Here is a 20,499-nt window from a genome sequence, read left to right as displayed (position 1 = left end):
TGTTGAATTTGAGGAAAGTAGACAGAAAGGGAACTGGTAGGGAGGCCCCAAATAGGAGGAACCTGGAGCTTAGGATTTCAGTCTCTATCCCCTTGTGATGGTTAACTGTGTCAAGTTGGTGAGGCTATGGTCCCCAGTTGTTTGGTCAAACACCAGTCTAGATATTGCCATGGAGGTATTTTTCAGATATGATTTAGATATGATTAACGTTTAAACCAGTAGACGTTGAGTAAAACAGAATACCATCCATAATGTAGATGAGCCTCATCAGATCAGTTAAAGGTCTTAAAAGTCCAAGGCTTCCAAAGGAAGAAGGAGTTTTGCTCCCAGACTGCCTTCATACTCAAAACCACATAAGCTCTTCCTTGAATTTCCAGCCTTCTGGCCTGCATTACAGATTCTGACATGTCAGCCCTCGCAATCACATGAGCCAATTTCTTAAGTAAATCTCTATTTGTCTGTCTGTCTGTCTGTCTATCTAATCCATGACTAATACATCCTGTTTCTTTGTTTCATTTGTGGTGGTTGTTGCTTTCATTGGATAGTGAGAACTGAGTATTCCAGATGGAGCTGAATGTGACACTCTGATCCACACCACCTATACTTCTGTCTCACTGGTATTAGCTTCCCTATCAGGGTGGAGATTGACTGATAAAGCTTAAGGCTAATGAATATGGCTGAAGAATGAAGCATGCCCAGCGTGGAGCCTGTTCTGTTTAGCTTCAGCTGCTCTGTTACTGGGTTTTCCCTGTTAGTTCCTTAATGTCATGTTCCATTTGAGGTTAAACTGTACTGCGCTTTGCTGGGGAGAAGGAATGTAAGCTTTTCATTAATAGGTATCATGTTGTCCTGACCTATCCTTGGCTTTTTATTTTTTCCAGAGCAGACATGGCTGGGGTTTTACTGATAGCAGTTTAAGATGTCTTTCTTTCTTTCTTTTCTTTTCTTTTCTTTTTTTTTTTTTAATGTGGAGTAAACCTTATATTATTTACATTTTTGTTTGGTAACTGAACCATCTCCAGTTCAGCACTGTTCAATAGAATTTTCTGTGATAATGGAAATGTACTTCCATACTGTCCGTTATGGTAGCCACTGGCCACATATGGCTATTGGCACTTAAAATGTGGCTAATGTAACTGAGAAACTAAATTTTACATTTTATATTATTTAAAATCATTTAAACGTAAATAGCCACACAAGGCTAGAAGTTATCATATTGCATATTGCAAACTGAATTGAGTCTCCAAACCTCCATTTATAGTTCATTTTTACTCAGGAGTATTAGTTAGGGTTGAAACAGAAGCAATAGGATATATACACAATATATACAAGAGGAGATTTTTATAGGAATTGGCTTAAGTGGTTATGGAGATTGAGGAGTCTCATGATCTGCTGTCTGCAAGCTGGAGAATCAGAAAAGCTAGTGATGTAAGTCAGTCCAAGTCCAAAGACCTAAGAATCAATGAGGCTGGGAGGGGTGGTAGAGATGGTATAGTCCCCACCTGAGTCTAAAAGCCTGAGACCCAGGAGAGCTGATGTCTGAGGGAAGGAGAAGGTGGGTGTCTGAGCTTACATAGAGAGAGTGAATTTATTCTTCCTCCACTTCTTTGTTCTATTCAGGCCTTCAAGGATGAATGTTGCCCCCCTGCAGTGGTGAGGATGATCTTCACTCAGCCTACTGATTGGAATGATAATCTCTTCTGGAAGAATCCCCACAGACACATCCAGAAGCAATGTTTCACTAGCTATCAGGACATCCCTCAGTCTAGTCAAGCTGACACATAAAATTAACCATTCTACTGAGTAAAGACAAATCTCTTTTCATAGATCAACTTAGTGATAAAAAATATAATAAAACCCCCTTACTACTTGTAATTGAGGCCCTCAGCCCAGCAGCAATAGCATCATCTATGAGCTTCTTACATGAATAAAATCTTAGTCCCAGCTTACACCTATTGAAATAGAGTCTGCATTTTAAAGAGATCCTTATTTATATGCTCATTAAAATTTGAAAATTACTGATATAAACGAACCATGCAGTCTTAATTCACAGATGGAGATAGGAGAGAGCAGTGAGGATTTGTTCTAATTGCTCATGTGACTTCTTCTGAGTACCCTCCCCACGTGCCTCCAACCTTGGTTCTGGCATAACCTTTCTAAGGGAAGTATTAGAATCTCTCAGTGCATGTTTTTGATTTTTCAAGATACGATACCTGTGGCTCACAAACTTCTAATTTTTTTCTCTGTTGAAATGGGGGGTAGCATGTCTGGAATATTAGGGTTCTCTTAAAGTGAAAAACCATTGTTCCTGAATAAGTATATAGTTGAGCTTCGCGATAGCTTATGTGATATAGTTCGTTGATAAAATCTCTCCAAAGTATAAAACATATCTATATTGGTTTCCTGTTATCAGTCAAATCAATCATATCATATTAATAGCATTAAATACAATAAATGTTGAATGCTGTACAATATTTGTGACTACCATATAGCTAGCACTATTGTACCATTAATTGGGAAAATAAAAATTCTAGCATATGATAGAGACTAGAGGTGGTAAGGTTAACATTTACTTTATTTTATTTTAATTTTTTAAAAAAGATTTTATTTATTTATTCATGAGAGACACAGGCAGAGGGGGAAGCAGGTCCCTGTAGGGAGCCTGATGCAGCACTTGATCCCAGGCAGGACTCCGGGATCGGGATCACGACCTGAGCCAAAGGCAGATGCTCAACCGCTGAGCCACCTAGGGGCCCCCACTGAGCCACCCAAGTGTCTCAACATTTACTTGATTTTAAAATACATCTTTAGTTCCTCTAGGCATTGGTAACCACAACCAGTATGATGGAAAACTTAGATAACTGCTGTTATGTGTCTCAGGGTTTTTTAGGTCACAATCTATGGTCATGTATTCATTAGGTTCTAAAACCAATTCTAAACTACTAAACTTTTCTGCTACTATCATGGGTGTCATGTAAAGCAACATGCAACAGAGTTGTCCTGTCTTTATAGGACATAACTGGGTAGTAGGTAGTAAATCATACTAACTTAGAGTTTACTGGCACAACTCTAAAATGCTTTTTAAGTTTATAAAAGACCTAATACTGAGTGCATAGAAGGACATTGTGATATGTGATTTTATATTAGCCTCAATGCCAGCACCTTTTTTGTGTTCCTACCATTCATTGTATTCACTTTTCCTTCTCAACTACATCTAATTCATATTATTTTACTACACTATGCATCTCTGTAAGCCACTTTTTGGTAACAAAGTGGGGCTATAAAGTAAAAAATAATAGTTTTGATTAAAAGTCAAGATTTAGTTAATTTGGATCAAAATTAGGAAGTGCCATCAGACCCATGGGTTCATTCATTTGGTTATTTATTTAAGCACACCTTATATGCAAATATTAGGGGTTGCCTGGGTGGCTCAGTTGGTTAAGCCTCAGACTCTTGGTTTTGGGTCAGGTCATGATCTCAGGGTCCTGAGACTGAGCCCTGTATAGGGCTCCCGTGCTTAGCAGTGTCTGCTTCCCTCTCTGTCTTGCCACATACCAACTCCCCCCTCCCACCCAACTAGTGCACGCTCTCTCTCTCTCAAATAAATAAATCAATCTTTATTATATGTGAATATCGGTACACTGCTCTCACTCTTTAGGAAGTAGATGGGGAAAAGATGGAATTCTTTACATTCAGAGGCCACAGGTTAAAATTTGCCTTAGGCTTTGCAGTCTGATAGGTTTGAATCCTGGCTTGGTCATGTATTTGTATAAATGAGATAAAACTACTTGGAGGTAACCCTGACTCTCAGAAAGCATATGAGGCCTTCTGTGCTCCTTCTAGAAGGTGACCTTGGCAGGCTAGAAATAACTGGAATGGGGAGGAAAAAAGAAAAAAAGAAAGAAAGAAAGAAAAGAAGCACCTGGAATGTAAGATTCTGATTACTGAAGCCACATTCAAGGTGTGATATTATGATTTTGGGGAGATCTAGCCCCAGATTTTTTTTTAATTTTATTTTAAATTCACATTTAATTAATGTGTAGTATATTATTAATTTCAGAAGTAGAATTTAGTGGTTTGTTATGTATAACACCCAGTGCTCATTCCATCATGTGCTCTCCTTAATGGTCATCACGCAGTTACTCCATCCACGTACCCCTCCCCTCCAGCAACCTTCAGTTTATTTCCTATAATTAAATGTCTCTTATGGTTTGTCTCCCTCTCTGTTTTCATCTTATCTTTCCTTCCTTTCCCCTATGTTCATCTGCTTTATTTCTTATATTCCACAAATGAGTGAAATCATATGGTACTTTTCTTTCTCTGACTGATTTACGTCACTTAGCATAATACCCTCTAGTTCCATCCATGTCATTACAAATGGCAAGATTTCATTCTTGCGGATGACACAATAATATTCCATTATATATATGTTCCATATCTTTATCCACTCATCTGTTGATGGGCATCTGGGCTCTTTCCCAGTTTGGCTATTATGGACATTGTTGCTATAAACATTGGGATGCAGGTGCCCCTTCAGATCACTATGTTTGTATCCTTTGGGGTAAATACTTAGTAGTGCAATTGCTGGGTCATAGGGTAGCTCTATTTTTTAACTTTGAGGAGCCTCCATAGAGGTTCTAGAGTGTTCTAGAGTGGCTGCACCAGTTTGCATTCTTGCCAAAGGTATAAGAGGGTTCCCCTTTCTTCACTTCCTTGACAACATTTGTTGTTTCCTGAGTTGTTAAATTTAGCCATTCTGACCTGTGTGACATGGTATCTCATTGTGGTTTTGATTTATATTTCCCTGATGCTGAGTGATATTGAGCATTTTTTTCATGTGTCTGTTGCAGGCCCCAGATGTTTTATATGTTTCATATAAACACATATTAGTGACAGGTGCTGTGGTTGATACTCTTTCATAGGTTCAGTTTCAAATTGACTTACATGCTGAAGACGCTTAAAAAGCTGCTCATGTGCTCTGGTTGAGGACCAAGCATATATTTGACTCTCCTGAGGTTATCTGCAGCTTTGTGAGATCCTTTTTGTGAGAATTGCAGGAATATAAGTTCGTCATCTGTACTGTGGTTCTAATCATACACAGCAAAACTCTGGTACTTGCACCTGTGATGGTCTTGAGTGTGCCACGATTGACATGTGCACTAGCTATTCTGACGAAGAAATGGGGTAGAGATCCTGACTTGTATGCCCCTTAGCATCATCTGATTTCAACATGGACTTGTCCTTGGGACTTGACAACCATTCAGTAGAAAATTAAAGTTACCTAAAATGCCACTCCTCAGACAATGATTTAAATTTTGTGTATTTAATTTCAGGGTTTTTTTTGGAGGCCACATTTACACATTCATTCACACTTTCAATTGTGTATGAATTTTATTGGTATTTACAATATTCTGCTTTTTAAGTAATAGGAGAAATAAAGTATAGGGAATAGTGAATGTTATTAAATATTTTATGAAAACAGGATTTTTAATGACTATATTCTTTCTGATTATACAGATGTTATATTGCTCACTGAACCATTTTCTTATTGTTGGACTTAAGGTTTTTCAATTTGTTGAAATTATTATTATAAATATAACTTTTTATGTGTTATTTAATTTTTTCCCATTTCTTTATTTTATTATTTCATTTTTTTCATCATGATAAGTGTACTCCTCCATTCCCATCACCTATCTTACCCACCCCCTCTGGTAACCATCAGTTTGTTCTCTATAGTTGAGTCTGTTTTTTTATTTGTCTCTCTTTTTTTAAACTTTGCTTGTTTGTTTTGTTTCTTAAATTCCACATATGAGTAAGATCATGTGATATTTGTCTTTCTCTGACTTATTTCACTTAGTATTATACTCTTTATCTCCATTTATGTTGTTGCAAGTGGCAAGATTTCATTCTTTTGTATGGCATAGTAATATTACTATATATATATATATATATATATATATATATATATATATACCACATCTTCTTTATCTATTCATCTATTGATTGACACATGGGCTGCTTCCATAGTTTGGCTATTATAAATAATACTGCTATAAACATAGGGTGCATGTATCCCTTTTAATTTGTGTTTTTGTATTTTGGGGGGTAAGTACCCAGTAGTGTGATTAATGGATTGTAAGATAGTTTTATCTTTAATTTAAAAATATTTTAAAAATCTGTCTTCTAGAGTGGCTACACCAGTTTACATTCCTACTAAGAGTGTATAAGGGTTTCCTTTTCTCCACATCCTGGCCAACAGGTGTTGTGTTATTAATTCTTTCTTAATGCATATTGCTAACTTCAATTTCAGAGAGGTTGTGGCAATTATGTTCCCAGTGGCAATGGCTAAAAATATGTATCCCCCTAGACTCTTGCAAGCACTGAGACTTAACATTTAAAAGTTGTCATTTGAGAGAAAGATTGTTATAACTGATAAGTTGTTTTAATTAGCTTTTAATTTGTACTTTTTTGTGTTTCAATTGAAGTATAATGGACACATAACATTATATTAGTTTCAGGTGTACAACATGAGGATTAGTGATTTGTATATATTGCAAAATGATCACCACAGTGAGTCTAGTTAACACCTGTCACTATACATAGTTAAAAAGTCATCTGTACTTTTTTATATGATCACATGGAACTTTGTTTATTCTGCAAATTTTAAAATCTATTTTATAATGTTTAAATACTGAAGTGTTAAGGTTTTCTTTGCAAAAATTTTCAAATCCCCATATTCAGAGTTGCAAACTCTCATTGCAAAAAATCAGAAAATGCATAAGAATATATAGAAGAAAAGTCATTCATAATCATATCAAGATTAACTACGGTTGATAGTGTATACTTAGAAGAAACCCCTCCATATTCTTTCCTATGCATATATAAACACATGCCACACAACCACCCGCACTTTCTTTTCTGTTACCAAAATGGAAACACATATTGTTTTCATAATCTGATCTTTCTCAACTAAAAATATATTGTGGGAAAAACAGACAGCATGATGTTGTGGTTAGGAATATGTTCCTCTTAGAAGTCAGGCTCCCTGGGTTTGCCACTCAGCTTTGCCACTTATCAACCTTGAGCAAGTTGTTCAATTGCTCTGCACTCATTTTCCTTATTTGTAAGGAAATGAGAATAATTGAGAGAAATAATAAATGAGAACATTTTGCAATCTATTCACAGAGCTGTTGTGAATAGCAAATGAAATAAAATACATGAAAGACTAAGAGTATTGCATGACACATAGTGACACCCAGCAAAAGTGAACTTTTATTATCTTCTCATATCAACAATGGATTTATATTGTTGGGAGGATAATCGCATTATATTCTATTATTAGTGGTAGTTTATTGTATCATCTCTTGTATCTATTTGTAATACAATTTGCTGAAACAAATCCCTTTCAAATACTTTTCTAGTTACTTTACTAAGACAAATGGTCAGTGGGGTAGCATAGAGTTTAAGAATGTTCTCTTAAAATTTTTAGCTATATCCCTGTGAATCCTGGCTCTGCTACTTACTAAACAGACTATTTAAGTCTAGGATTCCTCATGTATAAATTAGATGTAACAAAACTCTCATAGGGTTGTCTTATAGTTATTTATTGCTGCAAAACAAGCTTAGTCCAAAACTTAGTGGTTTAAAACAACCATTTTATGGTTCATGAGTCTGTGAGCCCAACATATTGAGCTGGGCTCAGCTTGGTGGGTCTTCTGCTTCTCTCACCTGGAGTAATTCCTGTGGCTAAGGTCATCTATGAGCTCAACTATGGCTGGGTTATCTGAAATAGCTACCCTCCCCTGTCTGACGCTTGATTCTGGCTGTTAACTGATCTTGAGTCTTAGCAGGCTAGGGGTTCTTCACATTGTGGCAAGATTTCAAAAGCAGAAAGAGAAAGGGAAATCCTCTATTTGTGACATTTGCTTATATCTTACTGGACAAAACAAGTGGCATGACCAAACCCAGAGTCACTGTGGGAGGGGATTATGCTAGGACACAGATACAGGGAAGAATGATTCATTGGAGGAGGCCATTACTATGATAAATGTTCTAGTTGTTATAAAGATTACAATTTAGTTTTATTTTCCTTAAAATATAGGTGATGATAATAGTATCTACCATATAGGATTATCATCAGAGTCAAAAGATCTATACATTTTTCCACACATTTTAAGTTGTTCAGTATATGCTAGTTATTATATTGAGTACTTATTTGGTTATTTCCTTGGGAAATAAATTGAGGTATGTACTTGATAAAGACATTAGATGCCAGTGGCAAATTAAAATATTTTCCCACACCTTTTTAGAAACAGTGGATATGATCACTTTTGAAAATCATTGTCACTCTGGTGGGTTAAAAATAACTCATTGTTATCATTTAAATTTCTTTGATTACTTGTGTTTGTTCATAATTTCCATGGATTTTTGACCATCTGCATTTTTTTTTTATGATTTGCCTATTCATTCTCCTTGCCTGTCTGAAAGAAAATAAATGTTTATTTTGGATTCACTTTAGGTTTATAAAACGAATTACAAAGAGTACAGAAAGTTCTTGTATATCCTACATAATATTTTGCATTACTGTGGTATATTTGTCATAACCAAGAAGCCAACATTAGTGTATTACTGTTCACTAACTTTAGATTTCAGATTTTAGTACTTTTTCCACTACTCTCCTTTTTCTGTTCTAGAATCTAGTCTGTAGTACCACATTGCATTTAATCTTCATGTTTCCTTAGTCTCCCCTAGTATGGGACAGTTTCAGTCTTTGTTTTATTTTTTTATGACCTTGGACAGTTTTGAGGAGTACTGGTCAGATATTTGTGGAATATCTCTCATTTTGAATTTGTCGATGTTTTCTCTTGATTTGACTGAGATGATGGATTTTTTTGGACTATCATGGAGGTATAATGCCTTTCCCATCATATCCTATTGGGAAGCACATGCTGTCAACATGACTTAGCACTGATGACATTAACCTTGATCATTTTGTTCTGGTGGTGTTTGCCAGATTTCTCCACTGTAAATTTATTATTCTTTACTTTCCATACTCTGTTCTTTGGAAACAAGTCACTAAGTTCAGCCCACACTGAAGATGGGGGTGGGAGTAAATAAAGTGCCACCTCTGAAAAGGGAGGTGTATTGGTTTGCTAGTGTTGCCATAACAAGATACCGTAGGTCAAGATGCTGGAGATACAGCCATGAGTAAAACAAAGGCCCTGCCTTTTATGGAGCTTATACTCTAGAGAAGGCAATCAGTCAATGAACAAATAGGGAAATGAAAATAATAATATAATGTCATAGCATAAGACCTATGAAGAAAAATAAAGCAGGGTAAGTGCTAGAGAGCAAGAGGGGATGACAATCTTAAGCCAGCTATGGAAGGGTTCTTGGATGAGGTGACATTTGAATAGAGACCTGAATGAAAAAAGTAAGCTCTGGAGATGGCTGAGGGGTAGAGCATTCTAGCTAGAAGAAATAGGCAGTACAAAGGCCCTGAGGTGAGTGCATGCTGGCTATATTGTAGGAATAGCAGAGATGCCAGTGCAGCTGGAGACAAATGAGGGAGGCAGTAATAAAAGATGATATCAGATGTTGTGAGGGGCCAGATCATGTGGGGTCTCATAGGTCATGAGAAGAATTATGGCCTTATTCTAAATGTGATGGGGAGCCATGAAAGGGTTCTGAGCAGAGGTGTGACTTGGTCAGATTTGTGTTTTAAAAGATGTACCTTTGCCTATTGTGTGAACATTTGGCTAGAGAGCTGACAGTGGAAGCAGGCATCCCAGTCAAGAGGCTGCTGTAGTGATCCATATGGAGGTGTTGTGGATTAGACCAGCATCATAATGGTGGAGTCAGAGAGAAGTGGTAGGACTCAGGATATATTTTGAAGCAGAACCAACAAGATTTATTGACTAGATGTAAGGTGAAAGAAGGAAAGGAATCAAGAATAACTTTAAGATCTGCACCTTAGCCATTGAGTGAATTAATGATTCTTTTTATTGAAAAGGAAAGCTCTGAAGAGAACTGGGTTCTCTTTTGGACATTGGATGCGTATTGACATTTAAGGGGAGATGTCCAATTGGAAGATGGAAGAAAAATGAGTCTGGCATTCAGGAGAGTTGGCATAAATTTGCAAGTCAGTGATGTATACACACACACACACACACACACACTCACACTTTTAGAGATTACATTAGGTTTAAATATGCACATTTAATTTCTATGTAATATTAGTCAGCATTTCTGAAGCTGACAATATCGGAGCCTTTCTCGCTTATTATTGATTTTTATTTTTTATATATTTTAAATAAAGAGAGAGAGGGAGTGGGAGAAGGGGTAGAGGAGGAGGGCAAGCAACAAGCAGACTCTGTGCTGGGTGTAGAGCCCAACGTGGGGCTCGATCCCATGACCCTGAGATCATAACCTGAGCTGAAATCATGAGTCTGATGCTTAACCTACTGAGCCACGCAGGCTCCCTGTTTATTATTTAAATTAACCCAACATATTATTGTAATTTTTTATATCTCCAGTTTCATTTCATATGGCTAATACATGAAAAATCATGGATTACATATATATTTTTTAAGAGAATAGGTACTATTTCATGCTTCCATCACTTTCTCAACAATTAAAAGCAGATTGAAAAAGGGACTCCTGGGTGGCTCAGTGGATGAGCGTCTGCCTTCGGCCCAGGGTGTGATCCTGGAGTCCCGCATCTGGCATTCTGCATGGAGCCTGCTTCTCCCTCTGCCTATGTCTCTGCCTCTCTCTCTGTGTGTCTCTCATGAATAAATAAATAAATAAATAAATAAATAAATAAATAAATAATAAAAGCAGATTAAAAGAACTAAGAAAGAAACAGACATCAATTGACATTGTAATGTTCACTGTGTTGGTTAAGACTGTATGTTGCAAGTGACCAAAAATCCCATACAACCAAATATATAAGGGAATATTTTGGTTTACTTAACTGGGTCCTTTAAGTAGTAGGTCTGCTTTCAGACATAGTTTGGTCTAGGAGTTCAAACAATCTCATCAGCTTTCTGTCTGTCCGTTGTTATCATTGTCACTGTCTCTCTCTGTCTCCTTGTCTTTCAGGATTACTTACCACTACTTTGTTTTACTCTTAGGCTCTCTCTATGGCACCAGGTCTATCCCTGGTGGACACAAGCACAGGAACACTTATAGTTGGGAACCAAAGCACAAAAAAATCCATGTTAATCCCTCAGAATGAGGGACTTGGATGAACCCTTTTTGGTTTTTTTGTATAGGGATGATGAATTATTCTCATTGGTCAGCCTGAATGATGTGTCTACAGGGGATAAAGAGCTTCTTGATGGATGGTTTCAATAGAATCTCACGGAAAGTAGGAGGCATTTCCCAAAAGAAAACCAGGCCACACTGGCTGCCTGCCCATAGCTATAAAAGTGTCCATTAGAGAAGAGACTAGATGTATTTATAATATAGATGGCAAGGGTAGAGAGTTGAGTTGAGCGAGATAATTTTTAGATCCCCAGAGTGAGCCTAAACTCCTAGGATTTTTCATTATTTGGTCAATTTGCTTTAGTAATAACTTAAGTATTTTTATGCCTAAATTAGATTTTTTTTTTGCTTGAAATATCTCTATTGGGCAGCCTTGGTGGCTCAGTGGTTTAGTGCTGCCTTCAGCTCAGGTCATGAACCTGGGGTCCTGGGATTGAGTCCTGCGTCAGGCTCCCTGCATGGAGCCTGCTTCTCCCTCTACCTGTATGTCTGCCTCTCTCTCTCTCTCTCTGTGTGTCTTTCATGAATAAATAAATAAAATCTTTAAAAAAAAAAAAAGAAATATCTCCATGAAGTAAATGCACATGCCCGTGTGCACACATACACAAACACACACACATGCAGAACCACAACCACAGAAATAAAGAGAATTATCAAAGTCTAGGGAAGTAGTTAGTGACAGACAGAGGACCAGAAAACAAGCCTTATTCCCTGCCCTTTGCTCTTATCCCCAGAGGAGAGCTAACCCTGAGGACTAAGGAGCGGGAAGTCACTTTAAACATTGGATGCAAAACTTCTTGGTGAATCCAAGCCTTGGGAGCCTTGGGGACTCCTTCAGGAGTGAAAGCTACAGACCTAAGCAAACTGCATATGCAGGTGGCAGGAAGAGAGAGTGACCAAGGACTAACATGGTTTCTGAGCACTTCACTTTCCCCAAAACACTTCATAGAAGTCATGTTGGTTCAGCAGTGAGGATAACAAGGAACCCTGGAATGTATCAAGTTACACAATGCTTAGTGCAGAATAGTGGTTCAGCTCATAGGCTCTGGGATCAGGGCAATTGTTCATATACTACGTTTACTAGTCCTGTGACTCCTGGAAAATTATTTAATCTCACAAAGTCTTAGTTCAAATGGTGGACAGTCATCATATTAACCTCAGAAGTTTGTGGAGAGGATTAAATGTGTAACACACATCAAGTGCATGATACAGTGCCTGAAACACAGTAAATGCTCAATGAGTGTTTGCATTTCTTACCATCATTACTAGCACTGCTGCTGCTATGTTACTGCTTTACACCATTATTGTGGCAAGCAAACTTGAGTCATTTAGGCTTCTGTCCCAGAATTACAACATCTCTCCTAAGCAAAACTTATGATTTAGGACCTTTGAGTTTTTCTGGTTTTAGGAAGTGTGACTCAGTGACGCTCTGAGGCCAGTGCTTTGACTTTTTTGCATCTGTTAGATAGACCTTGGTATATAGCTCTGAGCTCTCATATTTCTTGGACAGATGCAGAATATGATCATTACAATTGTTCTAAAATCATATAGATGCACAGTGGACAGTCATTTCTCCACTGTCAGGGCTGAATTCCTCCTATATACCAGCAGGCTGTCAGGAAAGGCTAGCTCAAGGGACTTATGGAAAATAGAATAAATTTTCCCAAACTTCAGAAAAAGAGACTCCAGCTTTGATATATTTTCAGGAAAAAAAAAAGGATAGCTTTCTGCCCTGTGTTTGGATCATGCCCATCATGATTTCTAGTAATTGTAGAAAAGCAAAATCTTAAATAGCAATAGGCTTTCAAAGGAACTTGGGGACAACTTGTAGCAGGCAATCATTATGAACTAGAATTGTCATGATCATGTTAAATAAGTTAAAGATGAGTTATAATATCTCCTTGCAGGAGGACGATGGATTAGGTTGGAAAGAAGCTAAATTTCTTTTATTTCCTTTTTAAATTTTTTATGAATGGAAATCTCTTCTTAAAGAGAATCAGTAGTTAACTTTAGGCCAAAATGTAATTTTGAAGGTGTTTTGGATGTTCCCTCTGTAAGAATGTTTGGTTATTGAAGGGCAAGTTGGCCTATGAGAAATTAAGGTTAACTACTATTGCAAGCAACTATAGCCCAGGCAAAGGAGGTTTGTAAAGCTATTACGCTTAAGGATTTTCAGAAAATGTGACTAAATATTGGTTAAAAATTGGCATATTATGACATCTGTTATTTCTATTTAAGGCAACATTACATTTATTCAATAGACGTTGATTACCCATTTCTGTACATTTGAGGCATGATGTTAATCTAGCTCATAATGCATTTAATGTAATATTTGTGGAAAGCATGAATGGTTTATGCAGTCTATTTTCATTATTCCCAGTAGTGATGGCCTATACAGTTACCATGGAGTGAGCAAGTTTTGAATCATTGCTCCTGGGAGAAATGATAGTGTTAGGTTCCTGTGAGCCTCTGGTTGCAAAGTTTTTGTCAACCAATCAATATGTCATTTTGTTTTATGTGTGTTCCTGTTTAAAGACACCTTATTTAACATATGGTGTTGAGTTATTAAACTTGAACTCACAGTCAACAGCACTAGAACTTATGCCTGAATGAAGCTTGTCGAACACATGTATTTTTCCTGTAAGGCACATCACAGCCTTCTTGCACTCAAGAACACTAGACAGGACTAATATCACATTAGGTAGCCATTTCAAACAGTGAAATCGCTAACAAAGGTACAAAAATGGTGAAAAACATAGCATTAAATAGACTGTGGAAAGAACACTTGTTTACTTTATGAGAATTGAAACATAGCAGAGTATTGCTTGTTCAACCTTAGCTGGAAATGTGTGGGTTATGTCTCAAAATTTTCCTTACTCTGAGTATATTTGTAAGTGACCATGAAAACTCTGTATTGATTTTGAGGTTACAAATAGATTTTACCAGGTAGGCAAATTCGCAAATATGGAATCTATGAGTAATAAGAATCAGCTGATTTCTATATCCACACTGTGTGAAGTAAGAGTTGTCCTTATTTCACAAATTAAAAATCCCTAAGGTTTTAAGGGTCTGAGTCACTTCCCCAAGGCTAGCCAGCTAGTGGGTAGATAGAAAGTAAATGATGCTCTTCTAACTCCAAAGGCAAGGCTTCCATACTTGTAGTATGTATCTCACTGCAATTGAGAAAGCTAAGCTATCTCTTGGCAAATTCTGGAGTCAGTCAGATGCTGTTATCTTACCTATATTAAGTTGTGATAAGATGAAACATCTCCACTTAAATGTCTGTCCCAATACTAACCACATAAAGGATTTAAAGTCTATTTAATCAAATAATATACTCCTTCTGAAACATATTTTGTATCTGGAATAGTCTCAGTGTATGGATGCTACAGGAGTTACAAGTTAGTATTCTAGGAGAATGGTTAGTATATCAACTTTATATATATGACCTCTCTTTTTGGAGGTTTTTTTTCCCCTAAAAAGATTATTTTCCCTCATTATAAAAGTAATTCATGCTATTTTAGTGAATTTTGAAAATATAGCAAAACCCAAAGTGAAAAATACAAATTATCCATATTTCTTACACAAAGAAAGCATCATTATTAACACTGGGTGTAACTTCTTTCCATTTTTTGCATTCTTGTTTTCTACATATATATATGTTTATTCAAATATATATACAAATATTAAGAACTGGGGTCATACTCTATTTGCTATTTTTCACTTTTTCATGAAGTAATACATTCTAGAGATTTTAAAATGTTATATGGATGTGCTATTGTTTATTGAGGTTTTTAGATTGCTTTTGACTTTTAGCTATTTCAAATGCATTTTAATTGAGCATTAAGATGAATATTAGCACATATTCCTAATTATATGGAAACAGAATTGTTGTATCAAAATGCATAGACATTATAAAGACTTTTTTTTAAAGATTTTATTTATTTATTCATGGTTGACAACAGAGAGATAGGCAGAGGCATGGGCAGCAGGACAAGTAGGCTCCCTGTGGGGAGCCTGATGTGGGACTTGATCCCAGGACCCGGGATCGCAACCTGAGCCAAAGGCAGATGCTCAACACTGAGCCACCCAGACTTCCTCATAAAGACTTTTTGATAATTCTTGCTAAATTGCTTTCAGGCAGACTACAGCAATTTAATTTTCCCTCTAGTCTGTCTCCCTGTCTTCTTGTAAACAGAGCATGATTTAGAGACTTTATCTTAAGTTGCTTTATTTTAGGCATATAAATACTTTTGAAATTATATGAGCTTATATTTTATTTCAAACGTAAGATTGAAGTTTTTATAATGTTCTCTCACTGAAATGTTGAAATTTTTCAGATTCCCCTTCTCCTAGTGGTAGGCTGTATGTGCCATGTGGTTATATGTACCATATAGTGAGAGGAGATGGGCATTGAGGTGGCCTCCCTGGGAACACGTATAGTATAAGTGGGGAGCACGGGGGAAGATGGACCTATGAAGGGGCAAAGACAGGGAGATGCCAAAAGAACCTGGGGAACAGGATGTCACCAGAACTGGGATGAAGCATTTTCCATAAGGCTGTAAATTTTCCATTACACAACAGTATAAATGATTCAGAAAGTATTCAAAAAGTCAAGTAAGACAAGAGCTAAAAATTGTCCATTTAATTGAGCAAAAAAGGAAGACAGAAATCTGGATTACTGTGGGCTGAGGTGCATGCGTCAGAGACCTGTTTTTTACATGTGCCTGTTTCTATTTAGTTCCTGCCGATTTTTTTTTTTTTTTTTTTGGAGCATGTGTGTGGGGAGTGAATGTACAGTACAAACACGGATAATTCTGGAAGCAGCTGGCACAGTTTGCTTCAGGCCACCTGCTTTGGGGGAACAGCAATTCCATAAATGCAAAGAAGCAAATAATTGCAGATATTATCTGTCTGCTTTTGAATCACCATAAAAGGCCAATTCCAATTTTGTTCTAAAAATGGGCAGAGGTTTTCAACTGACCCATCATTGATGAAACATCTTAAAGATGAATTTTTATCTGTGCAGTAGCAATGTAAACTCTTAGCAGGAGGCAGGCAGTTATTTTAGCAATGAGTGTACTACCCCTGACCTGTGGCACCAATTGTAATGGCATTTTTTTTTGTTTCAGCAAGTGGCGTGAGTTTTCATTTGGAATTGAATGCCATTTTCACAAGGCAAATTAGAAAGAACTACAGAGGCTTTTGTTTGAGCCATTATACAGCAGACATTGCCAAGGTTAAGAGCAATGCACTGAAGCCTAGTGTCCACGGAGATGCTTCCTGGTAGCAGGGACACTTTTGGGTGAAAGGAGCAACTTACATGCTGAAGTGACTCTTGGGACTACCTGGGACAAGCTGACTTATATCTGAGTTCTTCCCATTCTGAACTTTTTTCTCACTTTGCCCAAGAGGAGAATGTGAGATGATGGAGCAGGAACAACAGTACCAATGATAGTCCTGCTATTAATAGCTAATATTCACTCAGCAGTTACTCTGTTCTAGGCTTTGTGCAGAGCACTTGACAAGTGCTATCTAATGCAATCCTCCCCACAGGCTTATGACATTTGAGCTGTGAGCTATTAGATTTTACAGATGAGATAAGTGAGGTGCGGAGCAGTTAAGTGGCCAGGTGAAGTCACTTGGCTGGTGAGAAGGGACATTGAACATCAAACCTTGGTTTCCCTGACCCCAGGACCCTTCTCTCATTCATTGCTGCTTCTTATGTCTGTACAGTACTAGTATGGTGCCTGGCACATTGTAGGCACTCACCGGATGCTCATTTCCTTCTTTGCTGGGTAGTGGTGGGCTGGGACAGCGGGCCTGTTATCTTGTCAGAGAGGATGGCCACACACCAAGAACACCGCCTGGACACTGGTTAGTCTGGGCTGGAATGACAAGTATGAGGAGGGCAAAGGTTTCAGGGATCTCTGGACCCTCTGGGGGATTCAAGAACATTATGTAACCTTCTGAGTCATTCTTTGTTATTTTGTGGTAATTCTTGCTTACATCCTTAGCAGTGGTTCATGATTTTTGCTATTAATACTGTCTTAAAATTTTTTTAAAAACCTCTCTTTTTTTTTCTAGCAGTTAAAAACTGATAAAGAAAAGTTCTGCAGGGATGAGGAGGTGTTTTAAAGGACGAGTCTATTGCAATCTGAACTCCTAAGAAAATACGGTGAGGTTAATGGAGGAGTTTCTATCAGTTGGGAGCTTAATCGGGAGTTGCTGATCAGGAACTAAGTTTAGAATTCCAGAGGTAGAGGAGAAATTGGCTTTTTTTTCTCCTTACACAGAGACACGAAATTTCATTGCTACTTCCAGTGTTCAGAGGCCTGAGGGAGAATGGAGAGGGCCCAAAGAGGAAGGCTACTTCCTACTTTTCTGCTCAGATTTTGCTCTGCTTCTGGGATTGGTTTGGTCAGCCAAATCCTTGCTGGATGGTGGGGTGGAATGGTGCCCTGTACAGGTCTCTGAGGGAGTGGCATAACAAGTAGCAGGAGGCCACCTTAGGCATCCCTTTCCCACCTACCTGGGATAGAGGGTATTTGATCCTTCCTGAGAGTGGAAGTACATTCAAGGGCACATATAACAGCAGTCCTTTTAAAACAAAGAGCTAAAAGCCTAATGACACGTTTATATTTTAAATGTAATATGGGTGTCTAGTTTTGAACTTAATGTGTTGTAATTAAGTTATACTACCTAGCTTTATCTCTATAAGGCCTACTGCGCCCCAACCATTTTAGGGTACAGTCTGGCAAAGATAAAAAAAATGAGCTCTAGAGTCAGACTAGCTGGGTATGAATCAAGCTTCAGTATTTACTGGTTGGAGACCTTGGGCAAGTCACTTGAAATCTTAGTGCCCCAGTATCCTCTTTTGTAAAGTGGAGCTAACCATACTCACCTCATAGAGTTGTAGTCAAGGTTAAATTAATAATAATAATAATAATAATAATAATAATAATTCTATTAGTAAGCAATAAGCATCATGTGTTAGCTATTATCATTTTTTATTATTATTGTTAAATGTTACAAATTATATACCTTTAGAGGGGACTCCTTACCAAGGCAGCAACAAAAGTTAATTGTTCAGGAAATTAGTTGGTGGACTTCTCTGTTTTCAAGCTTTGTGTAACGGTAATGGAAAGTCCACAATACCACTTCACATCCACCATGATAGCTATAAATAAAAGCGAAAAACCAAATGGAAAAGAAAAAGTGTTGGCAAGGATGTGGAGAAATTGGAAGCCTCTTACATTGGTGGTGGGAATATAAAATGGTGCAGCGGCTGTGGAAAGTAGGTGGTGTTTTCTCAAAAAGTTAAACATATCACCCAGCAATTCTACTTCTAGTTTCATATCCAAAAGAATCAGAAGCAGTTACTCAAACAAATACTTGTGTCCCATTTTCACAGCAGCATTACTTACAATAGCCAAAAGAGGAAACCATCCAAATGTCCATCAGTTGAATAGGTGAACAAATAATGGCATATACACACAATAGAATATTTTCAACCATAAAAAGGAATTAAGTACTGGGGCGCCTGGCTGAGCGTTGGTAGAGCCTATGATTCTTAATTTCGGGGTTGTGAATTCAAGCCCCTCAGTGGGTGTAGAGCTTACTTAAAAATAAAATCTTAAAATAAAAAAAGGAATTAGGTACTGATTTGTGTTATGCTATGGATGAAATTTGAAAACATTATGCTAAATGAAATAAGCCAGAAACAAAATTGTCCATGTATGAGTCCATTTATATGAAATATCTAGAATATGTAAATACATTGAGGCAGAAAGTAGATTGGTGGTTGCCAAGGGCTGGGGGAGGAGAAAGTAGGGAGTAAATGTTTAATGGGTACAGGGTTTTATTTTGGGATGATGGTAATTTTTTGGAACTAGGTTGTACAACATTGTGAATGTACTAAATGACACTTCAAAATGATTTTTTGTTATATAAATTTTGCCTCAATAAAAAAAGCAGAATGAGATAATCTGTTCCTTATTATAGAAGATAATTATTTGGGTTACACTATTTTTAAAGTTATTATTAAAATGTATTTCTCTGATACATCTTTAAAGTTCCTGGGTGGCTCAATAGGTTAAGTGTCTGCCTTGGACTCACGTTATGATCCCGAGGTCCTGGGATTGAGCCTTGCTCAGTGAGGAGTCTGCTTATCCCTCTCCCTCTGTTCTCTTCTCCCCCTCATGCTCTCTCTAACTCTCTCAAATAAATAAAAGGAAACCTTTAAACAAATGAAATTCCACTTTATTGTATTATAATTTACTTAGAATAGAACGACTTAGAATATAGTCATTGCCAGACTATACCATAAAATGGTTGGGGCCCTGTAGGCCTCTATAGAGATAAAATTAGGTAGTATAACTTAATTACTTAGTCCAGTAAGTTTTAACAAACGTATATTTATATGTAACTATTAGTTGAACCAAGAAATACGATATTCCCATCATCCTAGAGAGTTTACTTATACCCTATTCCAATAATTTATCTAATTTTGATTATCAAAGAATAGAGTTATCTACTCTAGAAATAGAATCCATAAATGGTATTAATATAATGTACTCTTTGGTATCTGGCTTTTTAAAAATTATACTGTTTTTGAGATTCATTCATAGAGTTCTGTGTGTTAATATTTCATCATGTTTCATTGCTAAAAATATTCCATTATAATATTATACCATGATTTGCTTATCCAGTTATTTGTTGACGGACATTTGGATTATTTCCAATTTGGGGCTATTTTAAAAAACCTATTATAAATATTCTTTTATAATTCCTTTTGTAGAAATATGCTTTCTTTTTTCTTGGGTAAAAATTTAGGAGTGAAAGTGTTGGGTTAAAAGGTAAGTGAAAAAAAAAAGTAAGTGTATATTGACTTTTAAAGAAATTGTCTATTTTCCCAAATGTACCATGTTGTACTGCCTGACATACTGTATTTCTGATTGTCCCATGACACTTGTCAACACTTAGTATTGTTAGTCTTTCTAGTTTTAATGATTTTAGTTGGAATGAAGTAATAGTTCATTGTGACTTTAGTTTGCCTTCCCCTTATGACTAATGATACTGAGTATTTTTTCAGATACTAATTGACCACTCATATGACTTAAAAATTTTTTTCTTCAGGTATACTTGACATACAATGTTCTATTAGTTTCTTGTACAATATAGTGATTTGACAATTCTATGCATTACATATCACAGTAAGTATCATTACCA

The 20,499-nt window shown here is 36.9% G+C and overlaps 1 long non-coding RNA gene across 16 annotated transcripts in view; it reads right to left on the bottom strand.

Moving 5' to 3' along the window:
• LOC119869365 overlaps positions 1-20,499 on the bottom strand; it is a 61,019-nt gene that overhangs the window by 37,130 nt on the left and 3,390 nt on the right. For 15 of the 16 annotated variants that reach the window (XR_005370848.1, XR_005370843.1, XR_005370849.1 and 12 more), the window contains 2 exons: positions 18,313-18,448; positions 17,041-17,156 (listed from right to left, as the gene is read on the bottom strand). This is a non-coding gene — a long non-coding RNA (uncharacterized LOC119869365). The remainder of the gene's footprint in view (positions 1-17,040; positions 17,157-18,312; positions 18,449-20,499) is intronic. The other variant, XR_005370842.1, reaches the window with a different exon arrangement.

This window comes from Canis lupus, chromosome 15, assembly GCF_011100685.1.
Source record: "Canis lupus familiaris isolate Mischka breed German Shepherd chromosome 15, alternate assembly UU_Cfam_GSD_1.0, whole genome shotgun sequence".
NCBI lineage: Eukaryota > Metazoa > Chordata > Mammalia > Carnivora > Canidae > Canis > Canis lupus.
Note: the sequence above shows the minus strand (reverse complement) of the source record. Positions and strands in the feature narration are given on the sequence as shown.